Genomic DNA, 11,690 nt, shown 5'->3' with positions numbered 1-11,690 from the left:
TTAATGGTAGAGGAGCAGCCCTAAGAGGAAATTTCACTCCCCAAGGTCATCACCAGGATTATCAATTGGTCCTTGAGGACATTATCATCCTATTGTGGGTGGCCACCATCCTTCTACTCACTTTCTAGGAAGAAGATCCTGTCATTTTCTCCTCTGTCCAAGCCGTCACATGATGGTGCATAGAATGTCGGCCATGCTAAGAAGGAACCTAGTCATCCTTCAGAGGTCATATGATCCTAGGATTTTATGCGTAATTCAAGTAAATGGAGAAACCTGCGGTTGACTGAAAATAGTGGATAAATTGGTACTGACTGAATAGCCCGGCGAGTTACGTGTCTGGCTAGAGAGCCAGAATTTGGAAGTTTAATTCCCCGTGGTGTTTTTTAGGAGACCAGCCAGCCTGTGTAAACTTGGGCAAGCTGCACAGGTCCAGGGTGCCCTCAGAAAAAGAGAACAGTATACTACTTATGAGTATTCTGTAACTAAAAACCCTAGGAAAGGTCACCATAAATCAGAACTCACTTGATGATGTGTAATTATTATTAGTTATACTGAAGATTTATGCAAACACACATTTAAATCCTACAGCAGCACACTGGAGTCTCTCTCCCAGCTATGGCATAGAAGATATCTCAGTATATTTTCCCTTATTAGCATAATCAAAATTGGGTTTGAATGACTTTTGGAGTTCATTTTATCACTTGTGGACTCCTCAGTCTGTTCTATCTTTCTGCCATTTCCTCAGGTATCTGGCCTCTCAGATGGTTAATCTCTGGACCGGAGACGTGTTTTTATTTTGATTTATGCAGAGCACTAGATCTATAAAAGAGCTTTAAAAATATCAGCTACAGCAGCCTAGATAGATGCACAAGGAGGAAGGGATCAGTTGACCAGCTGAGCCTTGGGACCATCCATTTGGTTTCCCCAAATGTAGCTTTCTTCTGTCTTCCAAACCTGGAGATCTGCTTTATTTTTTAAAACTGGATGGGGGAAATGCACAAGAATTCCCCATTCCCCTTACAAGATTTTTAACCAAGGACATTATTTTTAAAGAAAGACATAAGACATAAGACATAAGACATAAGACATAAGAAATTTATTTGTCATTGCGCTCACAAGTGGGTGCAACGAAATGAGGTGCTCTTCCCCAAGGTAAAACTGGACAACACTACAAAAAAAAAAGTTAAAATATACACAACTTTCACCATCCAAATATAGATACCCCGTTTTCTCTCAGCAATTGAAATCCACCAAAAACCTATGGCCCCACATTTAAACTCAATACTGCACTTGGGTAAAAACTGTTCTTGAATCTGCTTGTCCTTGCTTTCAATACCCTGAATCTCCTTCCTGATGGTAATAGTTTAAAGAGCTGATATCCCGGATGAGAGGAGTCTTTCAGTATGTTAGATATCTTCCTCTTACATCTGTTCTTATACAATTCTTCCAAAGAGGGGAGTGAACAGCCAATGATGTTTTGGGCCGTCTTAATCACCCTTTGAATTGCCTTTTTCTCTGCCACTGTGCAGCTCGTGAACCATACACAGAGACAGTAGGATAATATGCTCTCAATCGAACTCCGATAGAAGGTGATTAACAAACTCTCAGTCAATTGTTGCTTTCTAAGAATCCTTAGAAAATACAACCGTTGTTGTGCCTTCCTGATTAACGCAGCGGTGTTTGCACTCCAAGTCAGGTCATTTGTTATGATAGTCCCAAGAAACTTACATTCAACCACCTGTTCCACACAAACTCCATCTATATACAGTGGCTGAATGTCTGCTCTTTTTTTCCTATAGTCCACTATGAATTCCTTGGTTTTTTGGATGTTAAATAAAAGATTGTTTTTTTTGCACCAGCGGGATAGCTGTAATACCTCGTCCCGCTACGCAGACTCATCATCCCCAGAGATAAGTCCTACTAGTGTAGTATCGTCTGCAAATTTGATAATCCTATTACTGGGATGGTTATTGGTGCAATCCGATGAATAAATGGATAAATGGAAGATACTGCAAATGAATGAATGAATGAATGAATGAATGAATGAATGAATGAATGAATGAATGAATAATCCAGTGTCTGCTGTCTACGGCAGCCATGACCTTCACAGAGGAAGGAAGAAAACAGTAAGCAACATTTTTAGTTTGTTAACACCTTGGCACCAAGCCAGCGCCACCGCCATTGCGAGAACAATTTATTGCTTCATGTATTTCATTCTGTAATCATTGTCCCTTTTTAAAATTCTGGGCAATATGGGATTGTTTTGGAGCTGGCTGCTTTTAGCATACGTGGTGCCATTTCTTTTTCTCCCTTGCATTTTTTATTTTATTTTATTTTATTTTAAAAAAAAGCAATCACATGGATTTGGGGAGATGGCAACAAAACAGTGATTATGAAATAAACATAATCTTCACACTTTCCAATGGTTCTAAACAGTCATTTGAAAAATGTTTCACGGATGTCAAGACAGTTTAGGATCTTGACAATCTAACTCTCGCGTTAATCCATTTGTTTTGAATTAATCTCCTGATAACGAGGAAGAATAGAACAAGCAGGTAAATAGGAAGGGGAGACGCTAATTCTTATAAGCCAGTAAATTAGTTACAGAAAGCCAGGTTGCTAGAAGAAGGAAAAGCACCGCCTCACACGATGCTTAATTAAATATCTCATTCGCTCAATAAAGCCGCTGTAACGCCAACAAAGGAGAGGCAAGAATTGTTTCAGTATTAAATATGCCAAATGAAATGGAGTCTTCTTTGATGTGACAGAAAGAAGATTTCAGAAATCATATTATCTCCATCAAAAAAAAAAAAAAGGAAGCCTCTACCCTTATCCTACGGAAATGTAAGGAATTTCAAGAAAGGATAACAAAAAGGAAGAGAGACTGAGAGAGAGAGAGAGAGAGAGAGAGAGAGAGAGAACAATGAAACTGAAGTAAGGTGTATATCTATGGATATAACTGTGAAGGATTATAATATAAAGAGACAGTTCGGAGCTGCAGATCAGAAAATGTCTTCGAATGAAAGCATCTGTGGGGTTTTTCTGGTGGTGATTAAAGCCCCTTTAGAATAAGAAAGAAATACAAGCAGGAACTGAAAAGAAGACGGAAACAGAATAACTGCAACAGACAAGAGGCTGGTGGTAGGAAAGGATGAAAAACTGCAGGAGATCTTAGGTTAGGTAAACATTTGCTTCATTTGGATGGAAATTAAACTGTGCATTTTATGCCAAGATGTGCTTACTTTTCGGTTTAAAAAAAAAAAAGGAAGGAAGAGACTGTGGGATAGCTCAAGGAACGGCTGGGTAGCTCAGTGCCAGAGGTTGTGAGTTCGATTCCCCACAGTGCCTCCTTGACAGGGGCTGGATACAATGATCCATAGAGTCCCTTCCAGCTCTGCAGTTCTAAGCTGATGAAGGTGATGATTAACTGTGCAGATACGTAGCACAACTGATGCGTTTTTAAGATGCAAATGTCAAAACGGAGCTGCCAGGCTAAGGGAGGAGAAGTAGGCAGGAAAGGGCTATCGGTACAGCTCCGGAGCTCAGCATCTGTCTCAGTAAGGACTCGAAAGAACCAGAAGCAAAAACAAAGGCAGAAATATTGTCTGCCTTCAAGACAAACAGATGTTGCTCTTTATAAGCTCCTCTGGATTACATTCCACTTTTTTGGAGACCTGTTTGGAAAACTCAGATTGCAATACCTGTTCAGAAAACTCGGACCAAAATGTCCATCTGAAAGGGGGCAAAAAATACTTTTGCCTTTGTTTGTTTTACATGTTTGGTTTTTCGCCGAGCAGACTAACATAGCGTGACCTATCTGAAAATAAGCAGCAGCTCAACTTTTTCAGACTAAAATTGCCGTACCTGGCCAAGAGAGGCACTTCAAACCAGTTTTTACATGGACGCTGGCAAAAACGGTTTCAAAAAGCTGCCTGGGGCAGGGAAACCTTCTGCTTGATGATGATGATGATGATGATGATGATGATGATGATGACGACGACGACGACGACGACGATGATGATGATGATGATATGCAGTGGCAGATTTGTTGTTGATGGGTCTTAACCTAAGCTACTGTCTGCTTGCACAGCATTTCTCAGAATTAAGTGGGACAGAATTTTTCTGGGCACTTCTACGCTCCTTCCAGTTCCCTACCAACTAAGATGCTCAGAGGCACAGGCCACAGATTTTACATATGGGACAACTGCAGAGTTCCCTCCCCCTTTGTACAATCAGTCATGTGACTGGTAGTACCCTGGTCTTGCAGTCTTATCTGTTCAAGTGAAGTAGCATCAGATGGGTTGACTCAATAAAAGAAGACACAGCTTTTCATTTGCAAGACCTGTAAATGAAGAGGGGCACTTCCATCACCCGTATTCAAATGTGATAGTGAACAGCCATAGTATTTTTATTCCTTAGGAAAGAAGGAATCACTTCATAGTATTTCAGATAATTCACAAATGTATAGCATAGACTTGCCATCTGAGGGTCCTTATCTGATTCACAGCCATGGGGGGGGGACTCCTGCTTTTCTCTCTAAAGAATTATTTGAATTAAGAGCAGATGTTGGGTCATCCAATTCTAGAGAAAAGAAGTTTCTACTACTGGGCAGCCTCTTTTTCTCCTGGGATGGGAATTCCCTACTCCAATTTATGAATTATGAAACAGCAGTTTTTCTATACTTCTGCAAAGGCAGAGTGTGCCCTTATCACCAGTTAGTGATTGGAGATAAGAGCAGAGATTCCAAGGGCAAAAAAAGGTAAGATTTTCTTGTAGCACTGAAAGAGAGAGTCAGCTTCTCTCTGCAGAAAAGAGTAGTAGTTATCTCCCTTACTCCTAGGGCAGATCTCCTGGAGATCAGCCTTCTGACACCAACCAGCCTACAGAGAATGACCCACAAGGCCATCTGAGCCTTCGTTACTGGCATTGATGGAATCCAGCAACTCTAACATTTAAACAAAAGCAATTCTAGCATCCAACATCTGATTTTAGCCACCTCAAAGGTGCCAAGAAATCTGGGCATGCTGCACGGTCCCAGGATGCCCCCAAAAGAAGGTAATGGTAAACCATTTCTGTATATTCTCTACCTGGAAAATCCTGGCAAGAGTCGCTATAAGTCAGAATTGCCCTGACGGCATGCAGTTATTATTAGAAAAGTCTTAAGGTGTTTGCCTCTTTGTCTTTCCCAGTTCTCTTCTCTACTTTTGCTGTCATACCACACCAAAGCAGCAAAGCAGGATCAGACCTGGCTAAGATCTGGGTGGGAATATAGTACAGAAGGAACATTAACGATCTGCAGGAATTAATAGGAAAGAATCCTATCTGGGTGGCTACTGCCAGTCAAAGCTGACAATATTGGACTAGACAGTTTCTGATGTTCTGCATTGAGTCCCACCCCCAGTCCCAGACCTAGATGGCATCATCTTTGGCTAACAGGCCTTCAAGCCATGATCCAGGACCGCACAGTCCTGCTACAAACCACACTTCTGTTGTGTGTTGCCTGTTAGTAAGAGCAGAAAAATCATTTTCAAGGAAAAACAACCCAAAGGTCTTGTAATAAGCACAGAATAAAATACAGAGGTGGTTATGTTGGTGTCAATAGGATTCTACTTTTTGGGCTACACGGCAGGAGATTTAGTTTAGGCTACAAAGAGAATCCGAATGACACAAATTGGCTTTAGCTACCAATTTCATAGGAATTTATGGGAACAATAAAGCAGGTGGAGTCCTCCTTGATAGTTTTAGAGGATTGAAACAAGGGAGTTTCAAGGCAAAAGCCATATAAAACTGACACCGAGAAGCCCCAAGTTCACCAGAAGGCAATGAAAATATGTGCACATGCTGTACGAAATTGCAGGCACTTTGTCGAGGTATTTTTCTTGGAGACATTTATAGAATTTTGTCCGATTACTGGTCACTGCAGGTGATGTTTTGCATAAGCAAATTATCTTCTAAGCTCTCTTCCTTTCTTGTCTCTCTCTTTCTCTAGGTCCCCACATGCTGATCTTTCTTTTAACAGCAGTCTTTCACACATTAAAACATGCCGTTTTATGATGCCAGATAAAATGCATCTCTCACTGTTGGCCACATTACTGGACTGCACTATTTTTGACACTTCGCAAGGTTATATAGAATGACCGAGGAGGCTATCCCTGGGCTAGGAGTGAAGCATGTCCATAAAACATAAATATTTCAATGGGGTTTTAGTGGCAAAAAGAGAATGGAACCAATTTACAGAACAACAAATGAGCAAGGTCATGGGAACCTCGTGGCGCAGTGGTTAACACGCTGCACTGCAGCTAAAACTGTGCTCACGACCTGGGGTTCAAATCCCAGGTAGCCGGCTCAAGGTTGACTCAGCCTTCCATCCTTCCGAGGTCGGTAAAATGAGTACCCAGCTTGCTGGGGGGGGGGGGCAATGTGTAGCCTGTATAATTAAAAATTGTAAACCGCCCGGAGAGTGCTTGTAGCGCTATGGGGCGGTATATAAGTCCAATAAATAAATAAATAAATAAATAGGACCCACATGTTTGTCTTTCTGACAGTCCAGGACATCTGCAAAGCTTTTCTTCAAAACCCCATTCGAAATGAATCCATTTATTTCCCCAATCAGCTTTCATTACAGTCCAGCTTTCACATCCATACAAAAAATACAAAAATGTGGATGATCTTGGTCTTAGTCTTCAATGACACATACTTGACTATCCTTTCTAGTTCCTTCATTGCTGTCCTTCCACATCTCTGTCTCCTTCTTATTTCTTGGCTGCAGTCTCCATTTGGATTGATGAATGAACTAAAATATATAACATATTTAAATATTTCAATTTCTTCATTATCAACATTTAAGTCGTGTAGTTCTTCTGTAATCTTGGTGGTTGTTTTCTTAATGTTCAACTGCAATCCTACTTTGGCATTTTCTTCCTTCATTTGTTCCGTTTCGACTTTCACGAAAAGTCTTCCTGGTTATTCTTTAATACCTGTTGGAATATAGAACTGCTAATCTAGCAGCATTCTGTACTGTGAAACTTCAGAACCAAAACTGGACACATTATCGTTGTGATATTGTCATGTGAGATGGGGAACGGTTAAGAGGGAGAGCTCAAAGTCCTTTGGATTTTGAAAAGGGGCATAGGAAGAATCTGGCTTAGTGAGTCAGAATCTGGGTAAAACCTGGAAAAGCAGTTAATATTATAAGCCAAGGAAAAAGAAAACCCAGCCTATTTTTCAATGGCTAGCTGGCTGAATAGCTTAATGAGTTAGGCATCCAGCTGCTGAGCTAGAGGTTGGGAGTTCGATTCCCCACTGTGCCAGCCTGTGTCACCTTGGACAAGATGCACAGCCCAAGAGAACTCCCAGAGGAAGGGAATGGCAAACCACTTCTGAATACTTTAGTGTATATCTAGAACACCCTGGAAAGTTTCAGCATAAGGCAGAAATGACTTGATGCTGTCAGACAGCCAAAATCTCCCTGAGGCTGCAGCTTATGGGGAGGGTTTTTTGCTGCCTCCCCAAGGTTCTGTTTTGATGCTGTCACTACCATAGCATAGGCAATAGAAAAGCACATGAGAATTTTTCTGCCTGGCTTTTGTTGTTTAGTCGTTTAATCATGTCCGACTCTTCGTGACCCCATGCATCAGAGCACGCCAGGCCCTCCTGTCTTCCACTGCCTCCTGGAGTTGGGTCAAATTCATGTTGGTTGCTTCAATGACACTGTCCAACCATCACATCCTCTGTCGTCCCCTTCTCCTCTTGCCTTCACACTTTCCCAACACCAGGGTCTTTTCCAAGGATTCTTCTCTTCTCATGAGAAGGCCAAAGTATTGGAGCCTCAGCTTCAGGATCTGTCCTTCCAGTGAGCACAAAGGTTTGATTTCCTTTAGAATGGATAGGTTTGTTCTCCTTGCAGTCCAGGGGACTCTCAAGAGTCTCTTCCAACACCACAATACAAAAGCATCAATTCTTCAGTGGCCAGCCTTCTTTATGGTCCAGCTCTCGCTTCCATACATCACGACAGGAAAAACCATAGCTTTGACTATTCGGACTTTCATTGGCAAGGTGATGTCTCTGCTTTTTAAGATGCTGTCACAGCAATCTGTGAAGGGGGTAGTGGCCTGGCTAGGTGCCAAAAAACAGGGTTACCTCCTACGCCTTACTTTACTCCCAACAGCACTTGGGGCTGAACTAACAAGGTCTCTCTCCACCTCCCTCCTTGCTTTTCTGGCATGGCCACCTTGAGCAAACAGAGCATCCTTACATGCTTAACCACAAGGTCCCGGCGCCAGCTGGAGAGAGGTAGAGACTTTAAGGCCAACTCACACAGGAGAGAGAGAGAGAAAAAAAAAAAACTTTTCCTTCTTCCAGTCTCACTCATCCGGAGATTGGTTTTCCTGCTTGGTGATCTGGAGAAGTCTAGTGGTTTCCTGAGACTCCAGTCATTCCCCTGGAGGCCTGGCACCTTAGAGCATACTTTCCCCGTTGTGCAGGAGGTGGCACTGAGGAGAGCTGTTTTCCTGCTAGTTAGCTATGATTTATCACAACTTCCCGGAGGGGTTGCGGTACTGTATAACTCTAAGCCATTCAACTCCCTGCTCCGACAAAGCACATCTCAGAAAAACGGTTTCTTTCTAACAAGGCCATGTCATTTCCCCCCCTGCTTCTCCCTCCCTAAAGCCCTCTTCTGCAGAGCGGGATTTCTATTTTCACAGCAAACTAACCTCAAGGAAGCCAAGTCTGAAGTCAGTCAAACGAAACCATGAAAGGCGAGGCTACTGGGATTTTTTTTCTTCCCCCTTCTACTTTCTAAGGATTCATATGTCATGAGGGTCTGTGCTACTGAGCGGGAAAAATGGTGCCTAAGATTCATTATAGCTCTGGAAAGTGCATGCAAAAGGCCTGGCATCCGAACAATTTTTATATGCTTCTTCAAACAGGCATACAGAAGGGATAAGCTTAAAAAACAGTAACCCCCCCCCCCCTTTATGTTCCTTGCAGTATTTTTCTTCTTCTTCTGAAATCTTTTCATGGAATGGGAGACACAGTTAGAGACGGGGATTTGCCAGCGATGTAAAGGAGAGACTAAAACACTTGTGGGCATCTACTGCATTGTAGTAGCTCAGTTAAGTAGGGCCTGATTTGAATGTTATCTTTGTTATATATTCACTGGTTAGATTTACAGTGCAAGGCTGTGTATGTCCGTTCGCAGGCAGGCGTGCATATGCAGAAAGTTTCTTTTTTGGACTACAACTCCCACCATCGCCATTCATGTCATTGAGGATTATTGTTGTTGCTGTTATTATTATGATTATTTCTAAATGTAATGGCCTAACTCCAATTGTTTCTCCCAGTTAGAATAGACTTATTGAATCAGTTGAGGAAAGGTTGATCTACAGTTCCCTAAACCCCATTGATTCAATGGGTCTACTTTAACAGGGACTAAGCAATTGGAATTGGCCTACTCTTTCTGTAATTATTGTTGCTGGCAATACAATTTAAGCTGTGGCATAAGTATAGGTGTAGCTTTTATTGATGTTAATGAACAGAAGGGTAACAGGGGAATACACTTGCTTTGTTTGAAATGGGATAGTCAGCCGTAAAGTGTGTGTGTGTGGGGGGGCTCTATTCATTCCTTGTGGTCAGACCCTTCAATCATGCCCCATAGTCCTATTATGAAGCAATCACTGTAAGATAGGAAAAGAATAAATGTAAGTAATATCATTAAAGAATTCATCCTGATCCACAGTAGAAATCATAGATTTGTGCAGTGATGGTGAATCTTTTTCAGCCTGAGTGCCCAAACTGCAACACAAAATCAACTTATTTATTTCAAAGTGCCAATCCTGCACTTAAAACCTGAATGCTGAGGTTTTAGATTAGAAAAAAACAACTGCTCCTGCATTGCAAGGGTTAAATGCTTGCCGCCGCCCCCCCCCCCCATGGACAGTATTAACAAATAAATACTTAATGGAGGGGCAAATCTGCCTTCCAGTGGGAGTGAGTTCCAAAAGATTGGAGAGTGCAGGGATGGTGTTAAAATGCTCAAATGTGTTTCAAACAATTAGATTGTTTTCTTAACGGGCTCCTTATAATATCTTTTTCATGGCAAGGGCAAGAAAAAATGTCCAGAAAGAGGCAAGAAAAGGGTCAAAGACTTCATAGTGTGTCTGTGCCCATCCTTATTCATTTATTACTTTCATTCCCCCCCCCCCAGCTCAGGGCTTAGGAAAGTTCCTTTTGGTGCAAATTCTGGAAAATAACTTTTTGGAGCACCAGCCTAAAATCCTGTCAGAAGGCCAACATGGGGAGATTTTAACAATCAGAGGTATTGGTCAAAGGGGATACATTAATAGGCCACAAATAAAAAAAATCATGCAAAATGCTAGCTTTTGTGGGTGAATCACATGATCAGAGGGACTGTTGACATCATCTTCAGGACTCAGCCAATCCCGAGGGTGCTGCTGCTGTTGCCTTGGCAACCCAACCCCTTTCCCTCTGGGTCTCTGTGACCTCATAGGGGCCCCACCTCTCAGCTGGCAGATAAAAGGGGGCTTGCTGGGCAGGGCAGGAGACCAGAAGGGAGGCCAGTGGCCAGAGGCCAGTCCGGCAGAGAGCGCGGCAGCGGCTGCAGGGGACCCAGCCCTTCTGCCCAAGGCCAGTTCTCTTGCGAAAGCAAATGAACTTGCTAAGTGGGCTTGCGAGTTAACAGCTTGAGGATAGTGGAGATCCATGGCTTGAAGCTGGTTGATGTTGGTGATGGACCGGGGGGAAGTCAGTGGACGTTGGCAGACAGAAGCTGGTGGAATCTGCCTGCGGAAGCTGGCTGAGGCCGCAAGGCGGAGGCCGACAGAGGTTGGTGGAGGAAGCCGGTGGTGGACGTTAGCCTCCTGAAACCAGCTGGCGGTAGCTTGGTGGATATCAGTGGATGGAAACCCGGGTGTGTGTGTGAATGGCTGGTGGAGTGAAGGTGTGTGTGTGCTGGGTGTTGGTGGTGGTGGTGTGTGTGTGTGTGTGAATGTGTGTGTGAATGAGCTGGCTGGTATTCTGTGGGGATGTCGCAGGGCGTGTGTGTGACCCAAGCATTCGGGAGCTGGCGGAGGCCGGATTCAGAAGCGGAGAGGAAGAGATGAACGGGTGGATATTCCTGGTGGAGGCCAGTGGATGTTGGCAGGTGGAACTTCGGGATGAAGTTGCCAGAACATTGGTCAGTGGATACGCCTGGGTTGAAGCCGGTTGATGGCAGTGGATGAGCTCGCCTCTTAGGTTTTTTCCCCTCTCTGTCTCATAGGGGGATGCGAAGGACCAGAAGGCAGGCGTCCTGCTGGAGCTGAACCAGGCCGTTGTCTCTGCTGAGGATACCAGTTTAGCCTCTTTTCCAAAACCAATAAAAGAATTATCTGGAATGGTTTTGAAGTTTCTTTGTCAGGGGCTGTCATGGGATTCTCTTCCCCATCCCCTCATTATATCTTGGCCCCAATGCTTGGGGTGGGTGTTTGTCAAGTCACGGTGTGGGGCCTTGTGATGTCACAGGAATTGGAAATATAATATTTCTCCATGCATGTGTGAGGGAGTGGGCTAGGCATTGGGGGTTCCCTGTCTGAGCTCCTAAGCATGTATATTATGTGTCGTGTTGGACAGACACAAGAAGCCAGTGAGCCCCCATTGCGATGGGGGAACAGCTGTTCAGCGGTTCCAAA

At 43.3% G+C, this 11,690-nt stretch overlaps 1 long non-coding RNA gene across 1 annotated transcript; it reads left to right on the top strand.

Annotated features, from left to right (window-relative positions):
* The first annotated feature begins 10,561 nt into the window (after window positions 1-10,561).
* Window positions 10,562-11,396, top strand: LOC140707971 (uncharacterized). The gene is made up of 2 exons (XR_013537742.1): window positions 10,562-10,845; window positions 11,282-11,396. It is a non-coding gene; the product is annotated as an uncharacterized LOC140707971 (long non-coding RNA).
* The last annotated feature ends 294 nt before the right edge of the window (window positions 11,397-11,690 follow it).

This window comes from Pogona vitticeps, chromosome 6, assembly GCF_051106095.1.
Source record: "Pogona vitticeps strain Pit_001003342236 chromosome 6, PviZW2.1, whole genome shotgun sequence".
NCBI lineage: Eukaryota > Metazoa > Chordata > Lepidosauria > Squamata > Agamidae > Pogona > Pogona vitticeps.
The sequence above is the reverse complement of the archived record's forward strand: the minus strand, read 5'-3'. Positions and strand labels throughout refer to the sequence as shown.